Raw genomic sequence first — 25,098 nt, forward strand, 5'->3', positions numbered from 1 at the left:
TCACAAGATTTCACATCTGTGTAAGAGGAAGGGAACCTCCTTGTATTGGTCCAGATTTGGAGAAGACGTCGAAGGGGTGCGTCATGAGGGTTGTAGATTCTTCGTGAAATATGGAGCCCCAGAAATGCCCTTGCTGCCACACAGACTACGAGCAAGAGCATGAGACCCGCTGGCCAACAGAAATGCATCATTCCAGTGGCATTATAATTTACATGTAAGAGTTGCCTCTCAAGTCAGCTTGTTGTTACAAAAACTGTTTAGAACGTTAAGTTTATTCCCAAAATTGCTTGTGTAGTCGTAGCCAGTGAGCGAGTGTACAGCAGGCAATATTTGGCATAGTTCCCTCATAGTTGAGCAGTCAACGTATGAATGGGAATATACCTGATTGAATCCTCAGATCCAGTTTTGACCCACAATTCACTGCACCCTTGATAATGAAGTTCATTCCAGTGATACAAGAATAGAATAAGAAAGGATTACAAGCTGGTTGCATCCTTGTTTAACGGCATGAAGTGCATGAACAACGTATCGTAGGTCTGCTTCTTCTACGTCAGAATTCAGTTCTGGAACTTCAGGAACGAATCCAGCTGACAACTTACGTGATGGCGCTTATATTCATCCGGACCTCTAAAAGTGCTGACATAGATCTCTAGTGCCGATGAGGGAGGGACTCCAGCTATGTCTAGTTCTTAATTGATGGGCAAAACCTTTCTATCTCCACTGGGAAGGGTGTTTCCATATTAATGACTTCGAGTACTTTTGGAAGCTTCTTTGTACTTCTGACACTCTTAAATCCTTTATGGACTTTCTACATAAGGATCATACACTTAATATAGTTTTGACACGTTCTTATATACTGAGTTGCAGTTAATGTACGGTCACAAAACTCTTTAAGTGTTCTTACATTAGATGTCTTCATTTTGCGAATATTGGCAATTACATCTAGTACAAGAACCCGGTCTTCATACAGGTATATGTTGCATTTTGATCCTCAATTTTCAGCTGTTTCTCCAGTTCATGAACTGTGGAACTCTTGGTTGTTGTAGCCATGAGACCATCCTCGTCAAACAGATATGAAGCAGAGCAAACATCACATTGAAACAATTCCTCCTTAGAGTGCCCTCATTCCTTAACATCAAGCATTCGACACAAGTTGGTATCTTCACGCTGAGTTGATTTCTGATTGCAGTTTCCTGATGACTTGCTTGGTCGATGGATTAAAGCAAATGTTTTTAGGTTTGTCCTGTGAATTGTGACAGATATAAACTTCTTTAGAGCTAAATCTTTCTTTATGAAAAACCTCATATGCAGCGTTGCCAATGATTTCAGCATTTAACAATTTTTTCGCGATATCCTCAGTTGTTACTTCATTTGTCATAATATTGTGAAATCTTCTTTCTCTGCAGGTATTATGAAAGGGTTTTCTTTCTATGAGTTATAATTTCTTGAATATTTCTTTCCTCAGACAAAGTTCTTGATGTTGTAAAAACTCGGCTTACATCTAATTCATAAGTGATTGGGCTTGAATCCCACACTTGTCTGTGTAAATTTGTAATTGCAAGAACTTCATATGTTATCTCTCACTTGGCAACATAGCTTTTTCTCCTTGAACTGCTGATGATACCTGCAGGTCTTTTCTGAGATCCGTTAATTGATTGCTCTAGGACCCTATCAGCTCCAGCTGCTTTGAAATGTCTCGGAGTTCATATTACCACAAATTTTCCTTCCACGAATGCCTGGTGAACTGTTGGAGCAGTATTTGGTAATCTATACATGTCTTTGCGATATCTAAAAATTTCACTTTCCTCAGAATTCTTTGAAACAAAATTTTCAGTCATGTATCAATGTCTCACTCTTAGCCTCAAATTCCGTTGGGTGTGTAAAACTTTCTTTGAAATCTTACATCTCAAATGTGCAATATTGTGAAATTATTCCTGATACTTTTGTATGTTGTTACCCTCGTGGAAAAATGCCGCCACTGTAACCTTGCGAAGGACTCTTTCAATAGCTGTAGACCTTTTTAGTGATCTGGGATAGTTTTTTCCTTTTTTTTTTTTTTTTTTTTTTTTTTTTTTTTTTTTTTTCCCATCAAAACAGAATCAGTGATATTGACCCGAAGGCACTCAATATCAGTATATTCTCTGCACCACTACCTTTTGAATATTTTCGAAGACATCCTAAGTCAATATTTACCAGGTGAAATGATCCTAAGCAGAGTTACTATATCGTTGAACTCCTCTTGTCATATCAGTTGAATCTCCCGAGCTACTTGGAATATTCCCTCATCACAAGTTACTGGTAATACAGGTTGGTCTAGTAGATAGGTAAGAATTCCCTAAAGGTTTTTCATGGCAGTGTATACACATCAAATTGTGTGATGGGATAAAGAAGTACTGGGAGGAATGCATTTCGTTTTAGAGATAGCTCATTATCACTTAGGACAGAATTGGCTGCACTCCATATTGGCAATATCTGATCATCTGGTAGAGTGCTGATATCTGATTTAGTTTCACTAAAATCCAGTCTTCCCGAAATCCAAGTAACATCTTTGCTGTGGATGGCATTCAGGTAAGTCTGCTTTCTCAGATGGTTTGAAAATGTTTCAACTGTTTGCATGATTAACTAATATAATCTGTGGAATAGGATAGTAACAGTTGATAAAATTGTCTTGCTTTAGTCAGAATTTATAAAATCAATAATTATGTAAGGAAATTGTTCAGGAAGCAAACTGTGGGTTATCCATAACAATGCAGTAGCCTTTGAACAGCTATCATATCCACAGGCTCCAAAAGGCAAGGAGACGGAAATGAGTGCCGAGCCTTAGGGCTGCTTTAGCGTATGCTCCCTTAACTGTACTTTTGAAATTGTACAATTCTGATACTTTTCAAGATTTTAATTGCTAGAGAACTCTTCCAAAATGAATAATCAAGTGAATAATTAATGTTAATACAGTGATAAATATCTACCTCGATAGTCATGGCCATAAAGTGGCGATTTGAAAATATAGTTTTTTATCAAAAGTTACTTCAATCTCCTATGTGTATGGAATGTCATAAATAACATTTCATTTTATTACTACAGTGTTGCTCTGTTGATATTGTTAATATAAGCCATGTATTCTTTAATATTGTATGATTCTGACCATTTTTTTTTAAGGAAGGTAAATGATTAGGTTTTCTCTGTTTCTGGCAATATTTTGGTGATTTGTGACCTAATATTAATCTAATATTGATCTAAAAGGTGAAGGTTTTTATACTTTTGGAAAGAGCTCATTAAAAGAAACATTTTGAGTGGCATATGACCCTTCTACGATAAACTGTAAGGGAGCTATGGGCATTTTACTTTCAGCTGCACTGAATTTACAGGTCATAATTTTCACCCGATATATTGACATTGAGTCTAAATTTGTCACTTGATGTCAGGTTTCAGAAAATCTACCTTGATTTTTCTGATAATTCAGGAAAACCAACAGTCACTTAAGGTACATTTCATGCACACGGCCATAGACTCTCTCTCTCTCTCTCTCTCTCTCTCTCTCTCTCTCTCTCTCTCTCTCTCTCTCTCTCTCTCTGCTGGTTGAGAACAGCATTGATTTAAAACATCTTTGAAAATTTCTGCAAAAAATTCTCTCGTCAGCCGCATCAGCCGTCCTCGTCTGCACTGTTGTGGTAACTAGTTGCAAGCTTTTACCGGATGGTCTATGTACTTCATTAAGTGGGATTGCCAGAGATATTTCCAAAACGAGAAACTTAAACAAGGAAAGTTAAGCTAACTGTTTTTGGATCGCTTGTATCATTTGTGGGATGGGTTTGGGTCTCAAGTCGAACTTAGTTTGCTAACGGCATTTGTAAGTTTCATTGCTATAGTTTGTTTCTTCAAAGACAAGCAATTAAACAAATATAAAGTTAGTGTATCTAAACTACTTTTTAAAGTGCATCTAAAACTATTTTGAAGTGTATCTAAACTACTTCCTAAACATATTTGTTCACACTAATGAAAAAAGAAGTCCCCTTTTTCTTTTTCTTTTCGAAAGTTGAGACTGACTTGTGTTATTTCCCATAGGAGTAGGTTCACCTCTTCCAATCACTCTCCCTTTTGTTTTGCCTCTCCTGTGTCAATAAGGGCTTCCCGTGTTCCCAGTTTTCGAAAAATTGTTTCTAGGTGGTTCATTGATTTATCCTGATAGATTGGTAGGTTGGTGTCACACTGGCAAAGGTTATCGAAACTGTAAGATAAGTAATTACGTGCAGTAAATAATTTGAAACCATTATCAGGATGGTTCGTAAACTCTTCGTTTACTCCGTACACACCTTGTATTCAAAATATTTTTATGTGTTTTTGACAAGAATTTACAATATGCGTCGTTTGGAAGTAACCCGATTAAAAAAAAAAATAACTTGCTGACAACCAGATTCTTAAGCGAAAAATTTGTGGACACTGTCTCGTTACAGATAGGTGCTAGTTTTCTTTTCCAGTAATATTATGCAGTCCGTTTTCTTTGCAGATATATCTGTAGTCTGTTAAAGTACTATCACAGTATTTACGACGAATACCATACTCAAGACTTTTTTTTTTTTTTTTTTTTTTTTTTTTTTTTTTTTACTGTTTTAGCTAGTGTTAGAAAGAGCTAAACGCTTCTGGGTGTCTACAGGGTAAGTTTTGACCACTTAGGGGAGTTGTTTGTGTAATTGGTAACCTTTACCCTAAGGGTGGATACTATTATGGTTCGGGAGTTCACTTTGCTTAATTAGTTGTTTCTCCTAACTAATCAGTAGCTGGGGATTCTTTAGAATTTGTTAATTATTCACTCATAAGTTTTTGTAACTAAATACTTCTTTTGAAACAGCATACTGTTAATAGGCATTGATTCTCTAACGGTATTATTCTTATTAAAAGACCTTAATATTTGATTGTCATTTTAGCTACGGATGCCAGAATTATGAACGGAATTATAAACTACCAGGAATATTTTATATTTTAAGATCAGAAATATGCGAGGGAAGTGCATTGTGCTTTCATGTTACAAATTTGTACATACGTACACAAGTAGTACTCACCAAACATGTATCCAGCCTTCAGTATTTTTCTTTAAGCAATATCCGTAAAATGAAAGCCTGCAAAATCTATTTTAAAAACTGTGTATTGAGAAAGTCATTTCATTCATATTCCGAGTCTTATGACGGCTGACTTTGGTACTTTTTTTTATACTTGCTGAAAATCTTTTTTTAACTACTGGTGGATCTATAGGTAACGCTGGATGCAAGTGATTTAATTAAGGAATTAATACATATTTTCAGCTGAATATAAAATGAATAGTTAAGAATCTATTTCCAAACTTAATGTATAATGAAGAGATGATGAAATTATAAATGTCAAGGTCTTAGTAAAATGAGTCATTGGGAAGAACGTGGCGAGGACTGAAGGTCTGACGGACAGAGGGTCTAAGAGGGAATGTGGTGTTAGTTAACAGATGGGGAGGAGTTATTTTTATGGGCTCCTCTGTGAGCAAGAGCCCGTGCTGACAAAAGGCCAGCTCAATCAAAACCAACAAGGGCAGGAGGAGGGTCGAGGGAAAAAAGGTGCTTTTGACGGGTAACTGACGAGCGCACCAAAATCATAATGGCCGTCGGTGGAGTTGTAATGGCAAAGCATAATAGCTTTCCAATAGAGCCCATTGTTTACGAGGTAAAATAGACTGAGTTTATAATAAGGCCTAATCTAAATTTTCATTTTTCGACATTGTTACTCTCGAATGAAAAGATTGAACTCTCGAGCATTCACTTGTATGAAGAGCTCCTCCTGTTACTGATTCCCGCCATTTAGGAAAAGGAAATGCTTGTTTATGGTTATTTATTAGAATGATATATCTTCATTTCTATCTTGTATCGCGTTTATTTATTCAAAACAATGAATAACCGTTTGCCTTACATTCCTACGCGAAGGGAATGTTTTTGTTTACGGTACCTTATTACGTCATTTCCATAGGTACGAATTGACGCTGTCAAAAACGCCCCTAAACCAATATAAAACCTTCGAAAACTTCTCTGGTCGAAGCAGTAACGTTAGCTTAATTTTGGTTATAGGCTAGTAGGTATCCTCAGTTACCTTTGAAATGTTGGCGATTCTCTTTGGCCAGCCAAAAGATGTGTCCTGTAGCTGGTGTGACTCACGTTGAGTGAGCTGTAAAGGTTAACCAATTTGCGATTAGAACTCACTTTGGGGTTTGTTTGATGCCGACCTATATTCCGTTTCTTTATTAGTTGAATCGTTATGGCATGGATATAATGATTTCACAATTCCTTCATTCGAACATAAATTTGCTCCTCCAACTTTTGATTCGTTATGCATTTGAAGCTCACTTAAAAATTTCTTAGTCAGTCAAAAGACGTTGGGAAACAGCAGAAATAAATGATTTTATCTTGGTGGATTTACACTCCCTCATTGCGTGTGATATCGTTTCAAAGTTCGTCAGATCCGTTGGTTTTATTGACGTGTATCCATCGATATATTATCTTTCGCTGCTGTCTTAGCCAGATTGAACGAAGTAGAGACGAATGAAGAAAGTGGAATGAAGGTTATTTATCTTTGGATGAATCCAATATCAGAAAGGCAACGTTCTCAAAAGGCCTTCAGATTCTTATTAATGTTCCAAGTTTAAGGAGTTCACCCTGCTGTGATGTAAGTGATTGAGAGGCTTCAACTTTTATTTAAAAGAGATTTATTAGGAAAGCGCCACCCAGATCCTCCTACTTATTCCAGTAGAATCCCATTTAAATTGGAAAAACAATGGTCTTTGTTATTAGGTAAAAGAAACTAAATGAAAAGGGTTGTTGACCGCTAATAAGGAAAATGACAGTTTTGTTACTAGCAACGGTTTTTTAAAGTTGCATAGCTATTATTTATTAGTTAACTAGAACCACGAAAAAAACATCAGGTGAAAGGGAAAAAATGCCAAATCCGCATAAAACCTCATATGAAATGTGTGTTCATGATTGTATACTTGCGCTATTCATTATCTTCTTTCATACATAATATTTATGGTTTATCGTCTTTTAGTAAATCTAGTTGAATAACTAGGGAGAGACTTTTATGTTTTGTTGTTGATTTTTTATTTAATGAATTCTTACAATAATCATACACTTTTCTCCATATGCGTAATGTTTGATTTTAGTCTGTTCATTGTTTATCTTTTCAGTCGATTTGCTCTCTGTTTAGTGAAATGAAAGATTGATGCACCGCCTCTGAACATATAGTATATTTTATCCAAAAACGTTTTCTTGTAGTAAGCCATGTTTCGTGATGTTGTTGACTGTACGTAGTAACCGTCACAAAAGAGGTTATGTTTTCATGTCTTGAGTTAGGTTCTGTTCATTTTTTTTAGTTAGTTATAAGATATGTAGGTAATAAGATGTGTAATGATTTATACAAAAATTTTACAAAGGTGAGCCTCATGTCTGGTAATAGGTAATTAGAATTTGGGACAGATAGAAGTATAATATTTGTGGAGAAGTATAAGTGGGGGGCGAGGGGTTGGAAAGAGAGTTAACCGTTTTGAGTCATCTCTCTATTTCTACTTATTCTGCTCTTTACATTTCAGTTATCTAGCAAACTTTCCAAGTGAAACTTTTAAATTCACTTTTAATTGACAGCTCAAACAAGATAATGTCGTTAATTTTTTTAGTTAAGTGTTTTTTTTGATTGCAGTAGCTTCCTCTGGCATAATGTGATTTTTACTTTAAGGGTCGGCAGATATTTTCCCTGTGTGGTGGTTGTTTTATTGTAATTTTATTTTGCTTTGATGTGCCTTTTAATTTTGGAAGGCAATGTGTGGCCTTCATCCTCCCATGAAAGTCTTCTGCTTAGTTTGAAAGCTTAGGTTTTTAGGGTCCCATCAGACCACTGAAGATCACGGCAACAACATTTAGCTACTATGAGGTTCATAGCCGATGGGCCGGTGTTTTTTAGGAACAAAATTTGATCAACGTGCATGACAAAGGTGACACTTTGTCACAGGATATCTTACATCCCTACCTAATTGTACACCGTATTCTGTATTACGAAAGTTGCATAATTCTGGTGATTATAAGAGTAACACCGAATTCTTGTAGACATCACCAGCAAACTCAGAGGAATGGCTTTCGAAGGTATATGACATCATTAACTTGCCTCCTCCTCGATGGATAATTGTCTGTTCGTGAAAAAGTCCTCCACCTCATGGCAACAATGAAATCACCCAATGCCAATCCTTGCTTGCTTACACCTTTGTAGTAGGGGGGGTGTAGTAGTAGTAGTAATAGTAGTAGTAGTAGTAATTTATATAGGATTTATGCCATGAGGTCGAATGCTGGAATCCTTGAAGAAAAGGGTTTCCACAAGTAATTCGAGGAATTACTTCCTTTCACTATTTCTCCATTGAAAAATTATATAATCAAAAATAAATTAACAAAGTAAAGAAAACTTTGGCATTCGTCGTAACTCCTTTGATATTTTTCCTAATATGACGGTGACGATTATTGATTTTAATGTGTTATTTGTTTTTCTATATGTTACTTTTAGAAGGAAAATATAATGGATGGGATATAAAATTTTCTAGCAAATGATAATCAAATTTTTGGTTGTACGACCATGACTACGATGCTAGTTGGTAAGCATGCAAAATCTTCAGATTTTAAATATTAACTAGCAGTTTTAAAATTTGCTAAGACTAAGAATATATATTTAACATTAAGGTTTCAGAAGTTCTGCTGTAAGTTGCAATCTCAATTTTATAACGTTGTCAAAGAGCATTAAGCGAATAAGAAATGGTGGCCAGAGATCTCAAGAAACATTTTAAAATTCCTTTTTCCAGGTGGTATTTGTATTTGCGAGCCATTTTCCTTTGTCTAGGAGTCTTCAGGTTTTTGTTGGCTTTTGTTGCTTTTTGTCAAAATTTATCGTTCGATTTTTTAAACATTTTCTTAGTGCTTGTAACTTTTCTTGGATTTTATTGCCCTCGTTTGTTAAGGAATTTGCCGTAGTGCGCAAAAAAATTCGTCTAAGTGCTTTTGATCCTTTATTTTAATTTATTGCGTATGTATGTTAAAGAATCTGTCTCGATGCCCTTAATCTTTTATTGGAAGAAATAATTTTGAATTAGATAGTTTTCAAAAGGGGAGACGAATGGCTGTCATGATTTTATTCAAATTTACTCTTCTTTGAACTGAGATGTGTAAGATAAATGCAAATTGTAGTTGGGTCACAGGGTTGAAGAGGTGGTATCTAGACAGAGAAGATGCTGCTACTTGGTATTACCGGAGATTTTTGTCGTTTCTCAGAGGACATTCGTGGACATCCCAAAAATACTTCTGGTATAATATATTCATGAACAACCGCATATAGCAAGTCGTTAACCGTTAAAGTTTCTATTTCCCAGTCGTGGTTGGCTATTCGTAGATCAACAGTAAATCGGTAACAAACTACCTTTTCTTATGAACATTTTTTTTGGCTCTTATACCGTTCGAAGGGTAGAAGGGCAGAGAACTAAATTCCCCGCCGTCTGTAAGAATATTAAATCCCGGGAACAGAGCTTTAGAACTACTTAAACTCTTTTGCTAGGAAGTTAATATATCTTTATTGTCCGTGGTCATGTGAGTGAATTTTGATTTATGAATATCACAAAACTATCACAGAAGTGAATTACAAAGAGTTGTTTTTATTAGTGTCTGAATGAAAATCGGCTACCTAATTCCCTCTTGCTACTAGATTAGAGATTATTATTATTATTATTGTTATTATTATTATTATTATTATTATTATTATTATTTTAGGAAGTAGACCTTCTCTAAGGATTGTACCATTAACGATAATGGCTGTTTTACGGCATTCATTTTATAGTCTTCTCCATTCTTCTTAATCTCATTTTCATCAGCGTGTAGCTGGTGTATCAGATCTCCAAAGGACATGAAAAGTTTTCTTGTTGTTTCAGCTTTATTACCTCTGACGTTTCAAACGCGCTCTGGAGACTATTTTCAAAGAGTTGAGTGGATTGACATACAAGTTGCGTGGGTATGTATGCAAGTGGAGGTGGGTGTAATAAAATTATTATTGTAATAACAATCTCTAGTAATAACATGAATATTCAGTAGGGAATTGGAATCCACAGGAATGTTGTAGGAGGACATTAAATACATATGGATTGATAAAGGAAAGCTCGGAGCTTTTCGGGAACCTACTCATCTCCCATTTCCAACTTCTTTTTTTTTTCTTTTTCTTTTTAGAGTGGCTGAGAAGTAGATTCTCGAATGCTCCCGTCGTCATCAGTTTCGATAAATTACAAGCACAGCGTTACGAAATTCCTCGGAAGAATAAAAATGATCTTTGAAATGACTTGATCTATCGGCAGACGTGATAAAACAACTTAATATTTTTATTTAATCTTCTTAGGTCTCTCTCTTTCTCTCTCAACATTTTTATGTAATTTTCTTAGTGGCTCTCTGTCTCTCTCTCTCCTCTCTATTCTTTCTCTCTCTCTCTTTCTCCTTCTCTCTCTCGTCTCTCTCTCTCTCTCTCATAATTTTTATTTTGTACTCTTCCTTATGTTTTCTTCTCTTCTCTCTCTCTCTCTTCTCTCTCTCTCTTCCTCTCTCTTCTTCTCATGCCAACTTTTTCCATCATTGTCATCCCACTAGAGGGGATAACTCATTTTTGTCTCCTGAGAGTATTTCCTTCTTGTCCGAGGGTAATCCTTACTCTTTTAAGAAACTTTGTTCGGAGGGTATATTTTTATCAAGTAAAGGGAGCGGAGGGATGAGCAGAATAACCAAATTTTGGTCATTCTGAATCATAAAAATCTTAGTTGAAATATCGTTGAGAAGTGCAGCTCAGTTATTCCATGTGCTATTTTTGGTGTTTAGAATTATCGGAAGGCATCACGTATTTCGTTGGGTATTAAAATCTACTTTCGTTGAAAGTCCAGTATGATATGAGTCATTTTTTGTAATATTTATCTTTTGCAAGTCAGAGGAGTTGTATGAAAAGATTCACTGATGCATTACGATATGTAAAGACGAACTTCTTTTTATGAATTTTTCTGATGAGATACAGTTCGGGGATCCTGAATTCCCTTTTTCCTCCGATTTGGTGTAGCATTTTAAAATTTATTTATTCTTCTTGTGCGGAATTCTGGGAGCTGAAAAATATGAAGATTAGGTTTTCATCCTTTCCCCTCTTTTAAGGTTCCCCCAAGTTTCAAAGAAAGACTGAATCAGGTTTTTTAGGAAAGCTTTGAGTTTTAGAGTCACTGTGTATTAGTTATTTGTGAAAATGCAGGCAAGGGGGATTTTGTTTAATGCGGGTTTTTCAGGGGTTAATAACGAGATGCATTTTATTTCGTGCTTATTTGAAATTTAGAAAGAGAAATTGTTCGAATTACTATACTATTTGATTGGGTGAAATTCGTGAGATAGGTTATGATTAATCGGAATTATTATAAAATTACTGAACGCGAGAATTAATTCAAAAGGATGATTGGTTTTGAATTATATACTGTTCATGATAATTTGATTATAATTATTTTCATATTCATTAAAGCTTGGTGTATTCTGGCATTACTGATATTTCGTTCGAAGTGAAGATAATAGTTGTAGCCGCTGTAATGATACTAAAACGGCAATACCTTTTTTTATCTATCTTGTTTTACGTCCTTTTTCATATTCAATTTTGTTAATGAGCTTAACAAACTTGAAAGATGTCATTCTTGTTTAACATTTTGCTCTCTTCTAATTTTGCTTAGAAATTAAACTGAATTTCTGTTTCAAGAAGGAATATACGATTTTATTTGCTGAGAAATCTCCGTGCAACCTCAGCTCATTACCGTTGATGTGGAGAGCGTCTTTGTATCTATTCTCATGGGGCAAGTGTCTTCATTACGTCATTAGATTCACCTTGATAGGAAGAAGTAATGGAAAAGAATATTGCCATCATCAGAAATGATTTCCCTGCGGAAAAGTAAGATTTTTAAATTGTTATTTTAGGCGAAATTGAACGAAACTCTTACGTTTGTAATTTGTAACATTCACGAAATACGTTGCACATTTTTTGGAGCTCTCTTTTCTTTTATAGAAAGGGTTCTTAGGTTTACCATTAGTTTTATTGAATTATAGAGCAAAATTCCTTCAAATAGAGTAACAATAATCTTTATTTATTTATTTTACGCACTTTTACAGCAAAATGTTTATGACAGTTTCAGGGATAGTGTGGGATTCGTTAAAACACAGTAGTATTATTTGTACAAAAAGGAATTTCTATATGGCAGTTAATTATGGGATATAAGCCCGTTAGGTTCGGAATAAACCCCGAGGATATAGCGGTTTCATTTCATTTAAAAAATAATCAGGAAAGATATGGGTCATCAAATGCGGTTTCCATTAACTTTGGTGTAGAGTAATGTTTTAGTTTTAATCAAAGCGCCTCCAAATTTATCTACCGTATGAAATGACACGAAATTCCCTAAACACCTTGCCATGCATATCAGTTTTTACTGTGGTCGGTAATACATTTATTACTGAAAATGATGGAATTCTGATTTTTGCACTTTAAACATCTTTGTATTCGATAAACATCTTTGTATTCGATTTTTCCTCTGCGATAAGTATTTTCCCACGGAATCTAAGTAAGATTTATTGTACCTTTTGCAGGGTACCGTGTATACGACAATATCTTCAAGTATTTTTTATCTCAATAGCATTGGTGACCCTTGGTCTGATTGTATTCCAGAACTAAAGGCAAAAATATTTTCTCTCCAGGAAGTTTCATATTTTACAGATGTCATCTTCTTATGGGATTTGGAATTTATTGATGTATGTTTATTTTAACCTTTTTGTGTCTATATAGGAATGTCGACTCTCCTTTATGAACTTGTTTTACCCTTTCTTTCAATCAAAAATCATTATTCTTCCGTATCTTCCCTGGTTTACTAATTATATATATATATATATTATATATATATATATATATATATATATACATATGTTTGTGTGGATATCTATTTATATATATATGTATATGTATATATATGTGTGTGCGTGTTTTGTCTATAATCAGGTAACTTTGAATAAATTTCCTTTCAAGTGGTGGGCCATAATAGGTATTGTGTGGGTTGCTGCTGCCTTGGGGGAGTGCCTTTTGGTATAGTAGAAGCGTATTGCATGTTCTCCTTTGATGGAGAAAATGTCCTATATACTGAAGGAGCCTCTGTCTCTTAATGCCAGCAGCGGTCACATACTTTATGGGACAGAGTTCTGGTCATTGCTGCCATTGTATCTCTCTCTCTCTCTCTCTCTCTCTCTCTCCTCTCTCTCTCTCTCTCTCTCTCTCTCTCTCTCTCTCTCTCTCTCTCTCAGACAGTGTAATTAGTCTACTCCCATGTTTTTCTTCCTTCTTACCCTCAAACTTGTTCAAGTGACATTTGTTAACCCCTCCTTCCTCAAATTATTAACTGGTCTGGACAATATGTTGAATTACGTTTCACAGTTTCCTGAGTATATATTGAACTGTGACTTAGTCAGTCTGACAGTTGATGTTATGGAAAATACATTTATTGTTGGTTGTATGCTGGTTTTATTTAGATTTCCACAAAATTTGTTACTTAAAATATTTACTTTTTACCCATAGCTTAATTCCATATTTGATATAGATGGCTGAAATTAATTGATATTACTTTTTTCCCCTCAGATATATATATATATATATATATATATATATATATATATATATATATATATTATATATATATATATATATATATAATATCAGAGTGCGTATTCCCACGGTTCAGTGACAATAACTATGAGAGTGTGAACACCGTGCGGTGGTTTTGAGGCGACGGTATTACCGCCGCGTTCGCTAATGGTACTTAACGATGTTGACTTTCCAAATAGATGCTTTGTATATTCAGTATAATAATTGTTCATCAAAATGGAGGGAGAAATCTCCTATTTCACGGACCTGTCCTCGGCATTTATGTTCTTCTTTGTTTTACTGTTTATATGTTAGAATTATTGGAATTAGGCTATTATATTCCAGCTATCCTTAATATTCTGATTTGTTTCCTGTGTAAGTAAAATAGAATTACTGAAATTACTATGAGATTCAGGGCCTCTGTAACACGGTTTTTCGCGATAACTTTTTATCTATGCATTTCATAAATATAACGCTTATTCAGAATACGTGTTTTATCTACACATAAATTTTGACTGTATTCTGCATTACGCAGGTTGAATAAATTTGGTACTTATAATGTAAAAGTTACTTTTTTTTGAAGAGGGGCCAACTTACTCAGAGAAAAGGTTTCGCATTTCTTCCCTCTTTCTCGATGGATGATTGGCTATACGTAACGAAGGCTAAACCTCTGGCAACAATGACATACAAATTTAAATACAAGCAAAGCAGTACACCTTTATGAACTCTGAATCCTCTCCACTGATAATTGTCATAATGAACAAACCAACAAAATATGTTAATAAATACAAAAACACTTCGATTATTAGTCTAACTCCCAAAATAGGTTTCCTAAGAAATTACAGTCTACTTTATAGGTCACAATCAGATTGACAAGATGTGGGGAATAGTTGGTAATTTTCAAAAACATAGTAGACAAGCTTGATTTGATAACTGCTATATCCAATGTCAAGCAATTTTTATTCATTGGCTATCTACCTTTTTATTTAAAAAAAAAATAGCCGGTACCGTATATTAGCTTTAAACCTTCACCAATAATTGTCGTCAGAATGATGACTTCATGAGGCTCCACCCACTTTCGCCTCGTTATAATTCAGGATAACACTGAAGGCTACCATGGGCATTGTTGGATTAGAAAATTTAACTTCTGGCTATAAAAGCTAATTCCTCGAGTAGTTGGAAGAAGTGCTAAATGATATTCAAGGATCCCAGCAGTTGGCCTAAACGTTTAATTCATGTATATTACTGCTATACTGTTGCGGCACTACTGCTACAGTAGTATTACTACGCAAGCACTGATACCCCACCCACATCTATGTATCGTTCCGCCATTCATAAAGTCTTTGGGTTTCAGAGTCGATGGAGTTTCTGTCTGGTGGATGGGCGGGGCAACATATCGTCAAAAGGTGTTTGTTTACCTTGCTTACGTAATGAATGTTTTTCAACTCTTGGCTAGTAATCATTGGCCATGGCGTCGGCTAGATCCTTTTTACTCTATAAAAATTAAAACTATCGGGTTCAGGTTATTGATAATGCTGACAAAATTTGTGTGGTTGTAAAATATACATATGTCAACTTTCAGCTACATCCGATGCTTTGACAAGGAGCAAAGTCCAAAAAACCGTGTTACAGAGACCCTGAATCTCATAGTAGGCTACTCAGCAAGAAGGCATCCGTAATGCTCATTCAATTCGCCACAACATATCTTTGCGAATCTGGATTTTCTGACATTGCGACCATTAAAACGAAGTCCAGAAACAGTCTTAACTTTGGGAACGATATTCGCCTTGCTGTGACTCGTCAGACAAACCCAACAGCAAGTGTCTCATTGATTGTATTGCTTAGAAAAATGTTTACTTTGATTTATCTTTTAAGACTGAGGAAATACATTTCATAAAACGAAATCTGCATTTTTATTGAAGGGCATGGGGCCCCGAATGGCAAGCTACTTGGTAAGGGGGCCATGGGACATCAACGGTTGAGAAACGCTGGTATATGCTAACTCCGGAGAACGTTTTCAGTCGTGTTTACAGACTTTAGAAGAAGAAGATTCCGGGTTGTTTCAGTATTTCTTTCAAGATTGGCTTGTGTGCAGACATAACTGGTTTTTAACTGTTTGGTTGTTAATCTTGGTCAAATCTCGTTACTCAATTTTCACCCTGTTCCCTTCGTTACTCAATCCACCCTACTGTAACCTCTTTCCCCATATCTCAGGATTTGTATGAAACTCTTCGAAGTTTTTAGAACTCCTTCAACTTGGTAGGTTGGGCAGAATAATTTAATAACTCTAGGGATTTTTCAGACCTTCTTTGGCTCGACAGGATATCAATTTCATTAGCTACAGTCATAAATCGGTTATAATTTATGTCCAAACTAGAAAGTATGAAATAACGAAAATAAATTGTTAAAACTCCGCTGTCATTAAAACGCTTTAAAAATTAAAAAAAAAGAATTTTTTGACACGCCTGGAGTTTCTTACAAGTAATCATGTGTACAAAAATAAAAGCGAGGGCTCCAAACGTGGAAAGAAATGCTACAAGAAATTTAGAAAATATATTTCTTTTCTTGTAGCACTTCCTTCCATGTTAGGCGCCCATGCTTTTATTTCAGTAGACAATAATCATAAGAAAATCCTGCTGTGTCTCCAGAATTTTTTTTTTTCATTTTTTAAAGCGTTTAAATGAAAGCGGGGTTTAAAAATTTATTTTTTTTATTTTATACTTTTTAGTTTAGACAAATTATAACCGATTTATGATTGTAGCTAACGAAACTGATATCCTGTCGAGCCAAATAAGGTCTTTAATCTGCCACTTTTTAATGCATTTTAATGAAAGCCTGTTTATAAAAATGTATTTATGTATTTTTTTAATTATATAGTGTACTCTGAAGTAGATTAACAACTTTTCCTAATACCAGTATGGATGGTATTGATATCTGAAGAGGGTATTAATTCAACTATTCACTTATTCCTATTTTTTATTCGGTTGATTGTCATTTAGTAAGTTTGGCAAATAAACATATCGTTCAAGGTGAATTTGATGTTTTTTTTTTTTTTTTTTTTTTTTTTTTTTTTTTTTTTTTTTTGCTGTTGAAGGTCGAAGGAAATGTGGAGATTAGGCCTCGCGAATTTCTTCGAGCAAGAAACCTTTAAATTTGCCTCGCTATTCGTGTGGTGGAAGAACGATAAGCGGAACCATTGTTGCAGTGTGAATTCCAAATGATCTGTGAGACGTGCAGAATTGGACTAACCGAACAGAATTTTCTCTCTCTCTCTCTCTCTCTCTCTCTCTCTCTCTCTCTCTCTCGTTGTTGTTTCCTTATCTGGGTAACCATGGTGCATGTAGAAGTAATGCAATTCATATGACTTGTTCTTGGACGAAGTTATTCTTTTATTTTATTTTCTTTATGCGTCGCTTCTTATTTCTTATTTCCTCGCGAACATTCAGTTGTGCGTATATGTGGTTTGGGTAAGTGGGTTGTGGTCCTTTTAGATTCGCATGAAACTTAATATACCTGGTTTACTGCATCTCAGATACTGAATTATTGGTTTTCATTGAAGAATATTAAGTAAATGAATCGATAGAGATGTATTGTTTTTAAAAATTGTTCCGTTAAAGTTATGTTAATTTTGGGGGCGATTTGTCAGACGTCAATTTCGTGTAAACTTTCCGACACAGGGCAAATGGGCCTCACAAATACCCTTGGGTCCTAGGGGACACCAGAAACTCCTGTAAGTTCTATAACTGCGCCAAATCTACCGCTGGACATCTTGAAGGGTTCTCATAGGAACAGTAGTGTACGAGTGGTGCCTTGGTTATAAAATGGAAATGATCGTACCAGGTCACTTTGTTTTGTATTCTAGTATTATGTGCATTGTTTGTTTGTTTGTTTTTTTCAAACACGTTGATATCATTATCGTTCATAGAGCGTGTTTCTATGTGTATCCTTCTGAGCCAGTTTCCTCATATTGTATGAGTAGGGTTTCACAGAAAAAAATGGATTTGTATAAATTTATGAACAATTCACTTCTTGTTTAGGATTTCGAGGACTGCATAAAGTACCGACAAGGCTACTCGTTTGCTTATGGAGGACATTTTGACGGAAATGCAACAGAACTAGTATGCTGTTATAATAAAACGGATACTTAATTGATATTTACGTAGAATGCTAATTCCTGTACCTGGAAGGGGTAAAGAAAGCCGATGAATCTTGAGGAGAAAAATAGACATTTACTTTTACTCATACCAGTATATAACATTAAAGCTGTAAAATATATTTACGAATGAAAAAATAACTTCTAGATTTGAGGAGCAAGACAACTCTTATTTTCTGATTCTTGCGATGAATGGTTTGTATGGTTTTAGTGACACAAGATGCAGTTAGAGTGTAAGCTTCCATGATGCCTAAAAAAAAAAACGAGAGAACCTTCCATTTTTGGAAGTCCACCAAATAAAATACTCAGACTGAAATAGATGCGGACGAACAGACGGACAGCGCCAAGACCGCACTGAATTGTGTGTGTGTGTGTATGTGTATGTATGCATGGCAATATATATATATATATATATATATATATATATATATATATATATATATATATATATCTATATATATATGTGTGTGTTGTGTGTGTGTGTGTGTGTGTGTGTGTGTGTGCGCGTGTGTCTGTGCAAGAAAGGACACAATACATTTAGTTTAGTGCCTCGAGGATGGGCCCGGAAGACAAAGAAACTGCATATAAAAGGTATTTTTATAACGTCCCAAAGGGATGGTAGATGTTTCAAGTCTAGCTGTACTCTGTGTTTATACATATTCCATTTCTCTCTCTCTCTCTCTCTCTCTCTCTCTCTCTCTCTCTCTCTCAATAACAAAGGGTCAGATGAGCTCAAATAGACCCTATGTAACGGAAAACGTTTTTTATGCCTGCGGTTGCTTGCTCCTGCTGAAGAAACTCGATTGTTTGCCGGTTTACAGAAATTGGATCAGTTGGTGGGTGTTATTAAATTAGATTTTGACTTAAAGAAATCAAGGATGTTCATTTCGTTAACACAAAATTTCCCAAAGGAAATGTAGGCATCTGACCTTATACATTTTGGTCAAGTTTACAATAATAGGGCGTTAAGATTAAGGCGTTTTTTAAGCTCTGGTAAAATCGAGATTTTTCCGTCTAACAGGGTATTGAGGTATTGAGTAAAGGTGCCAAAATCAGGGTTATTTGAGACTTCTAATTTGCCCTCATTTCTGTATTATATTCTGAAAGCCTCAGATTTCTCATTCAAACGTCTTAAATTACAAGTAATAAAAAAAATAAATTACAAGAATTACTGAGGCAGTCATTTTAGAATGTTAAACATTATAGTTTGCGCTTAATTTTTTTTTTTTTTTTTTTTTTGCGATGGCATGAAATTATCCTGAAATGGTTTTAATGTTTGATGATATTTTTAATAAAAATGGACGCTTCAATTTCCATGTGGAAACAACCCTTACCTCATCATAGTTCCTGCACACACTAGTAACATCCACATTTCAGTAGACAACTTTCCAAAAGCCTGTATGAAATCTACTGGTCAATTTTGTCGAATACGTATGCAATTGTAATAGCCACAGTTCCCTCGTAACCTCTCGAATTCTTCACATTTTATGGATGCCCTTGTCATTACAAAGCCTTAGATTCAAATGCAAGGTCTATGAAGAAAATTCTGATGTCCAGTCCAACCTGCATCCCGAGTAATCGAACAAGGTCACGTTCTCGTGCAATTCTATCCCAAAAAATTTGAAAAATTCCAGAAGTAAGAGGGTATTGTGGTTCATATAAGTGTATCACATTACCGTGATTCATATACATATATCGAACTACAAATGTCCTTTAATATCTAATTCGCTCTACCTCGGAATTAATATATTTTCATATATGCTTAACCGAGGGGGAATTTATTAAGCGATAATAGAATTGGCCATCGACAGGCGCGAACCAGCGACTTCCCAATCCCAGGACTGGCAGTGAAGCCTTAAACCACCCCGACACCGCAAGAGATATAAGTTTATACCGCCTCCCACTTGAAATACCTTTCGCGCGCACAAGTATTTTTTGTTATGGAGACTGCATCAACCCATCTCGTTCTCGTTGGCGTGGTAGTGCTTTTGCCCGCACGTAGTCATCATATAAGTGTATCACATTACCGTGATTTATATACATATATCGAACTACAAATGTCCTTTAATATCTAATTCGCTCTACCTCGGAATTAATATATTTTCATATATGCTTACCGAGGGGGGAGGGGAATTTATTAAGCTATAATAGAACGAGATGGGTTGATGCAGTCTCCATAACAAAAAATACCTGTGCGCGCGAAAGGTATTTAGGTGGGAGGCGGTACGAACTTATATCTCTTTGCGGTGTCGGGGTGGTTTTAAGGCTTCACTGCCAGTCCTGGGATTGGGAAGTCGCTGGTTCGCGCCTGTCGATGGCCAATTCTATTAATCGCTTAATAATTTCCCCCCCCTCGGTTTAAGCATATTAGAAAATATATTAATTCGAGGTAGAGCGAATTAGTTATTAAAGGACATTTGTAGTTCGATACATATAATATATATATATATATATATATATATATATATATATATATATATATATATATATATATTTCCTAATATTTTCTTTAGTATTATTGCATTGGAATTCTCATCCTGCCGTCATATTTCCTTGTTATTTTCCCAAATTTAAATGGTTGATTACGACATCACTTCCCTCGTGTATTGAGACTCTTCCCACTATCCGTTTTTATTCTGCCACTACTATTTGATTTTTTTTCTTCCTGACTTTGAAAAATTATGGACGAAACTCCACAGTAATTTCCGTTTCATCTGATGGCATTGCGGATACGATATCAAATCATTCCTCATTTCGTTTGGAAAAAACGATAAAATTTTAGACAGTACGAAACCATTGGTTACTGATGTCTTAAGCGTTATTCGACACTACTTCGAAACAGTTGAATTTCAGAAAATAAGAGAGAACTCCCTTAGGGGGTAGTGCAGTCAGTGTACCTCATGCGGTGTACTGTAGGCATTACTTAAGGTTCTTTGCAGCGTTCCTACGGCCCCTAGCTGCAGCCCCTTTCGTTCTTTTGCCTGTACCTCCGCTCATATTCTGTTTCTTCCATCTAACGTTCCACCCTCTCCTAACAGTTGTATCATAGGGCAACAGCGAGGTTTTCCTCTTGTTACATCTTTCAAACCTTTTTTCTGTCAATTTCCGTTTCAGCTCTGAATGACCTCATTGGTTCCAGCGCTTGGCCTTCGGTCTAAATTCTATTTTAGTCTATAAGAGGTAACGCATTTTTGTTTCGGTCACCTGAGATTCTTAGATCTTTCAGTGTTGTAATTATTAATAACCTATAATCGTTATCAATGGAAGAATTGATCATTCATCGCCTGAATCGATGTGCGACGTTATTGCTGTTTGTTGAATTAATGACAAACCCTGGTTCACTCGTTGTTTTACTCATTTCATTTACTTCGACCACTGAAAAAAAAAAAAAAAAAAAAACAAAAAAAAAAAAAAGTGAACTCGTCTCATTGAGTGTTAAGCTTGCTTTTAACTATGTCGTTTAATAGTTTTGAGGAAAAAGAAAGAAAGACAATGTCGGTACAGCCATCACTGTCGGTACTGCTGTTAAGGTTGAAACAGAGCTGCTGTTTGTGAACTTATTATTCATACTTTTCATCTGTTATAATGGAATGCCTAAAAGGCTGTTAATTGACGACATTCTAATGGAATACCATTCAGGATTTTAATTGCTACATTATGATGTGATGTCAATCATTTGGTTAATTGACTACATTATGGTGTATAGGAAAGAAGTTCCGTTGGCAGAAGAGAGAAAAACCGGTATATTGAGAAAATTCAGTGGAATATAAGTGAAAATAATGAAAACTCATAGTTTTGCACTTATCCAACATGAAAGTTTATGCAAAGGATGAGTCGACTTCCTTATGCCCATGTGTCGAGGAAGGTATATATGTAGACGGCGATTAGCCCTCTGTTCACCCATCCACACATTGACCTGACCCAACGTCGCTTGACTCCACTGATTCGATGCACTGCTTGTATAATTAAGAAGACATTAACAGCTAAGAAAAGACTAAATACAAACAAGTAATAAATGCACCGAACATTCTTCGGCGCAATCGAGTTTTCTGTACACCGTATAAGGCTGTATGAAACTCTCAGTCACGGCCCGGTGGTGGCCTGAGTTTGCACCTGTAGTGGTGCCAGACGCACAATCATGGTTAAATTTAACCTTAAATAAAATAAAAACTACTGAGGCTAGTGGGCTGCAATTTGGTATGTTTGATGATTGGAGGGTGGATGATGATCAACATACCAATTTGCAGCCCTCTAGCCTCAGTAGTTTTTAAGATCTGAGGGCGGACAGACAAAATATGGACGACAAACAAACAGAAATTTCAATAGTTTTCTTTTACAGAAAACTAAAACTGATTTGGAAGATATAGTATTTTATATAGCAGTTGTTGTGTTTAACAACAAATTGTGTGAAAAGCGCTGGAAATTCTGAGAGAGTAACGTTTTAACCCCTGAATAAGCGAAATGACAGAATGCACTAAGGTTACATCGTCATTAGTAAATCTGTAGAGATAAAAAAAAAAGAAAAAAAGGAGACGATAACGCAACAGGTTCTTTTCGCGGTCCCTGACGTGTTAAATTTAGCTTTACTCTTTACGTTTCTGGGAATAACTTGATAATGGTTTGTAGATGCTTCAGTGTAGCGTCATCATTCTTCCAAAAACAGGGAAGGTTACTGTATCCATCGAAGAGAGTCATGACTCCACTGCTTCAGAGGAACTTCGTAACTCTGAAGCAGCCCGGCAGACGCTTTACCTGAAACATCCTGTTGGTTTGCGAAGAATACTTACGAATACCTGTCATTTTGTATAATGTTAATTAGTGTATATTCTAAGAGAAGTGCCGTTGGTATGACATCATTGACATTTGTTTATCTTTAAACAAGTAATGGAAATGTGCTGTAATTTTCACGAGGGCAAGAATAGCACATTGTTAAAAATTGAAATGCAATTGATATTTTTGCAGTTATTTATGGAAAAGCGAGGGAAATCGGTGCGAGAAGAGCATTCGTGGTGCTTTTTGCTTTTTGTACTATTGAAGTTTTGGCTTTTGGGCGTTCACGTGTGTGACTGATGGTAAAACATATGATCTTTATCTTCCCCTTAATAAATTTAACTAATGTAGGTTAAAGTAGCGGGGCTTACTGGTGCTTGTAACAATTTCCTTTCCTTTCTTGATGATGATCTAGTAGTCTAGCAGAGGGCACGAAGCAGATCAACAATGGCCCGAATGTATTGCATTTGGTTATATACTGTCTCATATCATTGTAGGAATGAGATCCTTGGAATCTAATTGGACGGTATTGCTTTCCCAGTCCAGAATGACAAACGGAATTTTATAATTCCCTTGCATTGTTTCCACATTGGTATGACAAAGTATGGGATGTGATGGTCTCTTCCTTGAAAAATACTAGTAACCATAAAACCGTCCGTCGCTTCCAACATAAAAAAGAGAAGACGATACAAAAGAAATCAGACTACCGTCGAGGAGTACGACCAAAACACAGACATAGACAATAACTGGAAAGCCTTTCTAGAAGAATACACAGAAAAACGCAAATACTAACAAATGGCAACCCTCAGCCTAAGGTTCATCAGAGAAAATAAAATAAAGTAGAGAAAGAGACAAATAGCACAAAATCAGTGAATCCACACCCAACCCAACCATGAAGAAGCAAGAAGGCATAAAAAATGCAAAGATAAATGAGTATAGAGAGTTGCATCAGTTTGTAAAGAAAACCTAAAAGAATTCTTTGCTCTTGTTAATAGTAGGAAGCCAATAGAAAATAGCATAGGACTCCTAAGAGACAATGGAGGAAACCTAGTGAACTCAGACTTGGAAAAAGCAGAATTATTGAATACGTTTTTTAATAGTGTTTCACAATTGACGACACTACCTCAATCCCTGAACCAACTATTAAATATGAAGGGGCAGAACCATCTGACAAAATAATATTTACTGAAGACGACGTTAAAAACTAAATAGAAAAACTAAGCAATTTCAAATCTCTTGGCCCTGATGGGATTCATCCAAGAGAAATTAAAGAGTTAAAAGAGGATATAGCTCCTCACCTATATAAACTTTACAGAAAAACGGCAGAACAACGAAAAGCAGCTAAGGATGGAAACTTGGTAATGTGCCTACAGTTTACAAAACAAGGTCCAAGAGAAGAGCCAGTAACTTATAGCTATACCAATCAGTCTAACGTCGGCCCCTTGTAAGATTTTTGAGTTCATAATTGCAGATCAAATTGTGGATCACATGATAGAAACAGCCTGTTATTAAACAGTCAGCAGGGCTTCAGACAAAACAGATCCTGTCTGTCAATCCTCTTGGAGTTTTTCCATAAGATGCTTGGTATTTATGACAGTAATAGAGTAATAGATATAATCTACTTAGATTTCCAAAAGGCCTTCGACAAAGTTCCACACAAGAAAATTATGACAAAAGTTACAGCTTTAGGAATTGTAGTTGAAACAGCAGACTGGATCGAAGACTGGCTAATTAATAGAAAAATGAGAGTCGTAATAAACGGTGAATAATCGAAATGGCAGATGTAGCAATTGGAGTTCCTCAGGTTTCTGTCTTTGGCCCGCTTTTGTTATTTATTTATATTAATGACATAGATATGGTATTAACTAACATGATAGTAAAATTTGCAGACGATACGAAACTAGGTGTAAATGCAGTTAGACCCAGAGACAGCAGAAAGTTTAAGAAATTATCTAAAGAAAATAGGAGAATGGTAAAAAAAGGATGGCAAATGCCTTTTAACTTTGATAAATGTAAACTGTTACAAATAGGAACAAACAACCCTCGTGCCAACTACATGCTGCTTGGGAATGACATAAATAGTGTAGAAAAAGAAGAGTACCTTGGACTCATTATTACTAAGGACTTAAAATCCACAAAACGGTGAAATAAAGTTGAAAAGAAGGCACAGAAACTAGTGGGATATATGACGAGGTAGGTCAAATACAGAAACAAGGAAACGGTGCTGCAGCTCAACACATTAATAGTTCGACCTCATCTTGAATATGCAGTGCAGGTTTGGTCACCAACACTAAGGACATAAATAGATTAGAAGGGGTACACCCAAGAGTCACAAAGTTAATTCTAACCATCAGGCAAATAAGGTACCAGAGACGACTAGAGAACCCGAACATGTATGGATTAGAAACACGACGATTGCGAGGACAACTAATAGAGACATTCAAAATACTGAAAGGCAC

The sequence above is a fragment of the Macrobrachium nipponense genome, chromosome 19, assembly GCF_015104395.2.
Source record: "Macrobrachium nipponense isolate FS-2020 chromosome 19, ASM1510439v2, whole genome shotgun sequence".
Lineage (NCBI taxonomy): Eukaryota > Metazoa > Arthropoda > Malacostraca > Decapoda > Palaemonidae > Macrobrachium > Macrobrachium nipponense.